This window comes from Lepidochelys olivacea (assembly GCF_965140295.1).
Source record: "Lepidochelys olivacea isolate rLepOli2 genome assembly, chromosome: 2".
Taxonomy (NCBI): Eukaryota; Metazoa; Chordata; order Testudines; family Cheloniidae; genus Lepidochelys; species Lepidochelys olivacea.
This window is the reverse complement of record NC_140412.1, coordinates 145,981,255-145,989,909: the sequence shown is the minus strand read 5'-3', so window position 1 is coordinate 145,989,909 and position 8,655 is coordinate 145,981,255. Positions and strand designations below refer to the sequence as shown.

Sequence of the window (8,655 nt, the reverse complement as noted above, 5' to 3'; positions counted from 1 at the left end):
AACAGGAACTGACACAGGCTATTGTAATATGTATTAGCTGTGATTAGCAGTAAGATGAATTCCTGAACAAAGTGCACTGGTAGCTGGCCAGAGGAACAGATTCAGATTCTGGTGCAAGGTGAGCAAGATATTTGACTTTAGCAAGAGCATGAGAAATTATCACATCTATATTTGAGCAGCTGGTGAGAGTGGGGGGGATTGACTGGACAGCAGAATAGTGCAGAGACCAGCTCAAATGGCTGAAGCTAGACTACTGCAAAGTCAAGGATGCTAATGGCACCTCTGGAACTCCCCATCTTCCTGCCTCTTTTACAAGGAATTCAGCCTACTAATGGAAACTGCATTAAGCTCTGAGCTTCCAGGGTGCATGACAATGATGAGGATGATGACTTCTTAACACCCCTCACAAGTACCACCAGAGGAGAGTCAACCACCAGATGAAGGGCAAGAAGCAACCCTGGAGCCAATGCCAATAACCAAAGTGGTTATGCCATTGGAGTAACTACAGAACATCCTAGATCTGGACTCAGAGGACCCATTTAGGGATAGCCCTGGGGAGCAGTCTGCTGCAGATACAGCATCAGAAGCTACGCTGGAGCTGGAGCCTGTAAGTTTCTGCCTCCATGTTTGTTTTTAGTAATATATGGATGGGAGGGATTTCCAGCTTATGGGCTTATTGAGTTATTAATACAAGCTGGGGGGGGGGTGCGTACTTCCATTCAGGGGAGAACCTATGACATTTGATGTAAACAGGAAAAAAATACTATTTGGAAGTATTTAAATAAACTGATGCTGATGTGAACTTGTTGACTTAAAGTCAGTCAATCCTAACAGCTCATGCAACCTGCTCATGGGTTGTTGCGGTTCAGTGATGAGACAGAACACAGCTTTATCCAAGCAAGCAGGCTGGTCAGCGGAGATGGGCTGTTCTGCCCCCCCGCCTTCCACCTTCTCCTTTTATTATATTTCTCCCCCTAAGCATTACACACTGCTACCCAAAGGAATGTATGACGTTGATTCATATACCTAGTTACCATCCTTTATCTACTACAATCCTGGTTCTCAGGCCTTGAGCCCAGGCTAAGAAAGTCTCCCACAGTTGCTGTCCAAACAATCAAGTTCTCATGGTTCATATCTAGCCCTTGTCCTTGGATAGAGCAATGTGTGCATTGCTTCTAGGAAACAGTCAGGGTGTGCCCTGCCTGCTTCCAGGTGGAATAGCTAAACATGACCCCTTCATCTCCCCGTTTTTTATTTAATGATATTTGGCCATCTCATGGTAGCCGTCAATTTGTTTTGTCATGCTATTTAACTCCCAGACAGACAAGGACATAACCTGGGGAGCTTTCCAGGGCAAAATTTTACAAAGTCTTAACAAGGAAGGAATACATTGTACACAGCAGCAGCAAAAAATAAGCCCAATGATTGCAAACACAGAATAACCAAAAAGCTCAACATCTGCAATATAATCATCTAAAAGGGGTACACTTCTTTTACTACAATTGTGACCAGCAAAAGGCAATATAAGTGTCATTCTACTAAGACAGCAAAGGGTGCCATCACTTAAATTTGCAGGAATATAATTAAAGGTGCGTGAACCGCAAGTAAAAAACCATCCTGATGGTAGGATGATATGGCCATAATTATATGAAACATTAACAGCATGGGAACAATTTAAAAGGGGTTGAGAAATTTTTCGACAGCCCAAGGGCACCTTTGTACTAGTGCAGTTAACTACACGCGCACAGGTGACATTGTGAGCCCCGGCCAGGTACGGTGTGTGGAGGGATATAGCCGTGCGAGGCAGAGTATAGTTGGCCGGGCCCCAATTAGCCATGCTAGAGTACTGGGAGGAAAGATTCGCATAAGCAGAGAACAGTGTCTTATTCTCCATCTCCTCAGGGTGATGACATACTGGAATAAGGCATGTACCTAACAAATCTCCAGCTGCTACAGAATTAGATAAACAAAAGTGGGTAACATTTGCTATTGAAGCCAATCTTTCCCATATGTTATATGTCATTCGGGCTTGTAACGGGGGAAGCGCTTCCGAGCCAACCCCTACAGGAAATAGCAGGCACAAAAGGCACACAATCATCACAGAATTAGCAGTGATTTGGGCGAGAATCGCCACAAAGTCTCAGGAGTCTCTGGCTGTTGATCTGCTGCCAGTCTTCGTTGGGCCGCGGCGACCAATGCTTTTACTGCTCCCCATGTCACAGGCTGGCTTGGGACGCTACGCCTCCTCCGTTTCCGTCCCGTCGTTGTCGACTCGGGGGGCAACGCGGTCTCCTCCAAGGTCAGCTGAAACTCTGGTATGGGATTCGACAGTCCCTGGTGCCATGCCATGTTGTTTAAGTGCCGGTCGCACACACCGAGCTGGAACCCACAACGGTCCTGCAGGGAGAGACACAGCAGCATATCCCCGACCCCAAGTGATTAGAGGTACTGGGCCCAGCCACTGTGGATCGGGCAGCTGACGATAAAAGACACGCGGTCTTTCCAGTACCTCAAATTTGTGAAAATGCCGATCAGCAGGGGTCTGCTGATCTGCATTCAGTGTTAAATTATTTAAAGTAAACAAGAGGATATGCATTTGTTGTTGAATGTCTCCTAAGGTTCGGAGACGCAGCTCCCCTTGTTTTAATTGTTTATTTAGCAAGGTTGTGAGTGTGCGATTGGCACATTCAACAATGGCTTGGCCCGTGGAATTATAAGGGATTCCGTGTTTAAGACGGACATCCCAGCGGGCACAAAAGGTGGAGAGGGCTGCAGAGCAGTAGGCTGGGGCATTATCTATTTTAATTTGGCAGGGGCGACCCATAACAAAAAAGCAGGCCAGCAAATGGTGGATAACTTTGTTAGTGGCTTCCCCACAGGCTTATTCAGAAAGCCTGAATAAGTATCAACGGAAACATGTAAAAACAAATAGGGGCGGAATTGTGGCACATGAGTAACATCCATCTGCCACAGCTGATTTGCTGCGGTACCTTGGGGGTTAACGGCATAAGAAAAAGTAGGAGCAGCAGCAGCACAGTGGGGGCAGGAACAAACAATGGAACGTGCATGATCAGCAGGAATGTGAAACTGCCGGGCCAAAACAGAGGCAGACTGATGCTTTCAATGGAGTCAGAAAAAAGGGAATTTACCTGACCACGCAACGCGCGATCGGCACGTGCATTGCCCTCAGTGAGTGGCCCAGGCAGAGGGGTATGACTGCGAATATAAGCAACAAAGTAAGGGAAATGACAAGTGGCAAAAAGGTGCTGCAAAAACAAAAACAGGCGAAGGAGGTCTGCATCAACCTGAGGGGTAATGAGGGCAAGGGGTAAATAATCAATTACCTAATAAACATAATGGATATCCACAATGAAATCAAAGGGACAATCAGCAAAAGATTGAAAGGCCAAAACAACAGCAGCTAATTCTGAGGGCAAAGGGGGATGGTAAAAAAACAATCTTTTAAATCTAACACACAAAGTTGATCGGTTTGAGGAATTAAATTTGGATTTGGCAAGCCAAATTGCAAGGGGCCCATAGGTTGGATGCATTTATTTATTTCCCTTAAATCATGTAACAGCCGCCAAGCACCCGATTTTTTCTTAATAACAAACACCAGGGTGTTCCAGGGACTAGTGGAGCTCTCCAGTCGCTGTGCTTGCAAATGCTGCTGCACAAGCGAATGAAGTGCTTTTAGCTTTTTTAGAGGGAGGGGCCACTGATCAATCCATACGGGCTCTAAGGATTGCCATACCAAGGGTAAGGCGGAGGGCACGGTGGGTGAGGGAGGGTTTTGGGCCATCAGATGTTAATATCGAGGGTGGTGTCTAACTTTGTAAGTAAATCACGGCCCCAAATATTGAGGTGGACAGGGAGCACAAAAGGGCGGATAGTAGCAAGGGTACGGCCTCCCGGTTTAGAGACCGTGACCCAAGACAAACTTTGGCGCCCGGGTTTACTACCCCTGATCCCCCACAATTCTCTAGAAGGAACCGTAGGCCAACTAACCGGCCACTCCAGATCACGAATCACCGTAACGTCAGCTCCAGTGTCCACCAGCCCTGTAAAAGGATCATTTAAGAGAAGTGTTAACTGAGGTTTCGAGGGGCGGACTGACATTGTCAGAGCAACAAGTGGAGAAGACGTGCTGTGAGACGGCGAGTGAGACAACGTCGATCCAAAGCCGCCTCCGCCCAGAGTTCGATCCTCGGCAGCTGGCACCTGATAGGGGACTAAAATCAATTGTGCAATTGACCGTCCACGCGGGAGCGACTGTGGAAGATGAGTCCACACCTGAACCTTAATAATGCCAGTGTAATCAGCATCAATGACCCCTGGAATGACAAAAAAGCCCTGTTTCCCAGCATGTGAGCGAGGGAGAACAAGACCCACAAAGCCGGCAGGGAGAGGTCCCGTCACCTGTGTAGGTATGGCACAGACCTCCCCTGGCAGCCGAAAGTCAGTGTCCTCCTGCATGATCAAATCAAGCCCTGCACTTCCAGCAGTTGCCGCCCTCATAGAGTCTACAGATTCCAAGGCAGAGGAGCGGTTGTCTGAGTAGGAAACACCCCCGTTTGGCCCTGGGTTCGGGGGGGACCCGTCGCGCGGTTTCCCGACCCGCTACGACACTGATTAGCCCAGTGATAACCTTTCCCACACTTGGGGCACTTCTTTGAGGGTCGGGCTGGTGCCTTAGATGAGCGGCACTCCCGCTGAAAATGACCCTCCTTACCACAGCGGTAACAGCGCTTCCCCTCCTTCCCAGTTTTTCTGAGGGCGGCAGCCAGAACTCCAGCCTTGTGGGCTTGTGTGCCAATGTTCTGGCACGCCCGCAGTATGTCTGAGAGCTCTAAAATACCAGAGGCTTGTGCTGCCTGGAGAGCACGGCAGCAATCCTCGTTTGCATTTTCAACTGCCAATTTTAACAGGAGCTCGTGAGCTGCCTCAGTGTTTTCCACCTGTCGGAGGATAGCCTCATGCAATCTGTTGGTAATATCCAAAAAGGACTCTGAGGCATCCTGACGGATACTGACAAAGCTTTTGGTAGGCTTGCCTGAATCCGGGACCTTCTTGAAAGCATGCTGGGCACAGGTGGAAATAATGGGGAAGACGGCCTGAGGGAGTTGAGACTGCATCTCAATAGTAGCAAACGGGCCCTCCCCTGCCAAATGCTCATAAATGATACCGTGCTCTCTATGTACCTGAGCTTGGCGTTCTGCCATCTGCCGATACTCACTAAGCCAAATAACATACTGACTGGGTGACAACATCATGCGCAGCAGCGTTTTTCAATCCTCAGGGATTAGGGAGTACTCAGTACCCATCCCTTCAATGAGACCACGCACAAAGGTGCTAGTCAGGCCAAATTCACGAATTGCTTTCTTTACCTCTCTAACCACCGAGTATGGCAAAGTGGTCCAGGTGCCCACGGGGTTGCCCTGGTCATCATTCTGCCAGGTCACCGGGCAAACGGAGACCAGATCAGCCAGCTCCTCCGCTGTAAGAGCTGATCGAGCTTTCGCTGCGTGAACCATTTGTTGCACCAGCGAAAGCTTCTGAGCAGATGCAGATGACCCTCCGGGGGGCCCCACGGGGGGAGGGTGATCATACACCGGCTCCGGTGGGGAAGGCCAGGGAGGCGGTGGTAATAGAGGCACTGGGGGCGAAGCAGGGGGAGGGATGGCTGCAGGAGCGGACGAGGGTGGCGGGATCGGCAGCCCCTCTGTTGGTGCTGGAGAGGGCCTTTCTGAGGCGACACGCTGTGTCGCATCGCCGGGGGGGGGGCGGGGGGGATGGCTGCAGGAGCGGACGGGCGTGGCGAGATCACCAGCCTCGCGAGGGAGGGCCTGTCAGAGGCGACACGCTTTACCACGTCGCGGCAGAGGTGCCAGGCATGTAAAGCCTGCACGGGCGCCCGAGGCTCTTCGTATAATGTCTGGCCCAATCGCTCCCAGTCCGCTAGCTTAAGGCTTCCGGCTTCAGGATACCACGGGCACTTGGCACGCACCTCCTGTAGCAGGAGAGTAAGTGCTCGAGCCGGGCAGTCATGCTGAACCTTACGCAGCAAATACTGCAACTCATTGCGGTGTTGCACTTGCAAAGCAGAGAGGGAGCTTGTCAAGGTTCCTCCCCCACTCTGAACTCTAGGGTACAGATGTGGGGACCTGCATGAAAAACCTCCTAAGCTTATCTTTACCAGCTTAGGTCAAAACTTCCCCAAGGTACAAAATATTACCCCCGTTATCCTTGGACTGGCCGCTACCACCACCAAACTAATACTGGTTACTGGGGAAGAGCTGTTTGGACGCGTCCTTCCCCCCAAAATACTTCCCAAAACCTTGCACCCCACTTCCTGGACAAGGTTTGGTAAAAAGCCTCACCAATTTGCCTAGGTGACTACAGACCCAGACCCTTGGATCTTAAGAACAATGAACAATCCTCCCAACACTTGCACTCCCCCTTTCCTGGGAAATGTTGGATAAAAAGCCTCACCAATTTGCCTAGGTGACTACAGACCCAGACCCCTGGATCTTAAGAACAATGAACAATCCTCCCAACACTTGCACCCCCCCTTTCCTGGGAAATGTTGGATAAAAAGCCTCACCAATTTGCATAGGTGACCACAGACCCAAACCCTTGGATCTGAGAACAATGAAAAAGCATTCAGTGTTTTACAAGAAGACTTTTAATAAAAAATAGAAGTAAATAGAAATAAAGAAATCCCCCCTGTAAAATCAGGATGGTAGATATCTTACAGGGTAATTAGATTCAAAAACATAGATAACCCCTCTAGGCAAAACCCTAAGTTACAAAAAAGATACACAGACAGAAATAGTTATTCTATTCAGCACAATTCTTTTCTCAGCCATTTAAAGAAATCATAATCTAACACATACCTAGCTAGATCACTTACTAAAAGTTCTAAGACTCCATTCCTGTTCTGTCCCCGGCCAAGACGACTACAGACAGACAGACCCTTTGTTTCTCTCCCTCCTCCCAGCTTTTGAAAGTATCTTGTCTCCTCATTGGTCATTTTGGTCAGGTGCCAGCGAGGTTACCTTTAGCTTCTTAACCCTTTACAGGTGAGAGGAGCTTTCCCCTGGCCAGGAGGGATTTCAAAGGGGTTTACCCTTCCCTTTATATTTATGACAGAGCTTCCCATACTTACCACAATGAAAAATACTCACTGGGATCCACGAAGCGGATGAGTGACGTGTCTGAAACCCTTGCCGGGCGAGGTGAGTGCTGAGGGCCCCACGTTTGGGTGCCAGTTGTTGCGGTTCAGTGATGAGACAGAACACAGCTTTATCCAAGCAAGCAGGCTGGTCAGCGGAGATGGGCTGTTCTGCCCCCCCGCCTTCCACCTTCTCCTTTTATTATATTTCTCCCCCTAAGCATTACACACTGCTACCCAAAGGAATGTATGACGTTGATTCATATACCTAGTTACCATCCTTTATCTACTACAATCCTGGTTCTCAGGCCTTGAGCCCAGGCTAAGAAAGCCTCCCACAGTTGCTGTCCAAACAATCAAGTTCTCATGGTTCATATCTAGCCCTTGTCCTTGGATAGAGCAATGTGTGCATTGCTTCTAGGAAACAGTCAGGGTGTGCCCTGCCTGCTTCCAGGTGGAATAGCTAAACATGACCCCTTCAATGGGTGGCTTTTCCTTAGAGAGCAACATAATGGCAGGCATCATTAAAATAAAAATCCATAAACACAAATGAGAATTTGAGTGGGTGAATTTTTACACTATATTCTAACAGCTTTGATCAACAGTACTGATTGGATAAGAGTTACTATATTATGGGGAGAGGGCATTGCAGGCCTTGTACATGAGACCTTAAGGTTCAAAAATACTACAAATATTTCACCCGTCTTCCACTTAAAGCAAATGCTTAATTCCCAAATGCAGACAAGCAAATATGAACTGACTGGATGCCAATATTAAAACAGCATGAAATCCAATTCACCCTAAAAGAAAGAATTAGAGAGAGTCAGGAATTTATTTGGAACTTGTTGGCATACAAACCTCTCTCTCAAGGGAAAGCTCTGCTAAGTCATTTTTCAGTTTATAAAGCTGCCCAAAAGTAGCATAGTCAATTTCAAGTTGATTTGATCAAACAATAGAGGAAAGAATCCTAACTTTCATTTAAAATATATTTAGCAGGCTTTTCATTTCCAAAATGGACTCATCTTTAACAAATGAAATATGAGTTTGAAGAATAGTTTTCTTAACCTTTTTTCATAGATTCTTAATTGAAAAGTTTACTACATGAGACTATTAAAAAAATGAACAAAAAACCCACACTTGAGTACCTTTCCCAGACCTGAAGAGCAGCTCTGTGTAGCTCAAAAGCTTGTCTGTCTCACCAACAGAATTTGGTCCAATAAAAGGCATTACCTCACCCGCTTTGTTTTTTCTTTTCTTTAACACGCCAGAAGATAGGACATTCTTCTTTATGAAATTATACAAAACTGAAATAGAGACCATTTGTCTGATATTGTTGTTGAGATTACGGATCAGCAAGTCATAGCTGTGGGGTATCACTGAATTGGTGAAAGTGGTTCTGAGCCATTTAGTACTTTGTGTATCAAACCCAACACTTTAAATTCCACCCATAATTACTCATAGGGCAACTGATACAGATTATG

General features: G+C 47.5%; 1 long non-coding RNA gene across 2 annotated transcripts; it reads right to left on the bottom strand.

Moving 5' to 3' along the window:
* Positions 1–888: 888 nt before the first annotated feature.
* LOC311517074 lies at positions 889–7,649 on the bottom strand. Of its 2 annotated transcripts, none has more exons than XR_014710570.1 (3): positions 7,169–7,649; positions 4,009–4,061; positions 889–2,397 (listed from the first exon to the last, which is right to left on the bottom strand). It is a non-coding gene; the product is annotated as an uncharacterized lncRNA (long non-coding RNA). The 2 variants fall into 2 exon arrangements; XR_014710571.1 differs by having other exon boundaries at positions 7,188–7,649.
* Between the last annotated feature and the right edge of the window lie 1,006 nt (positions 7,650–8,655).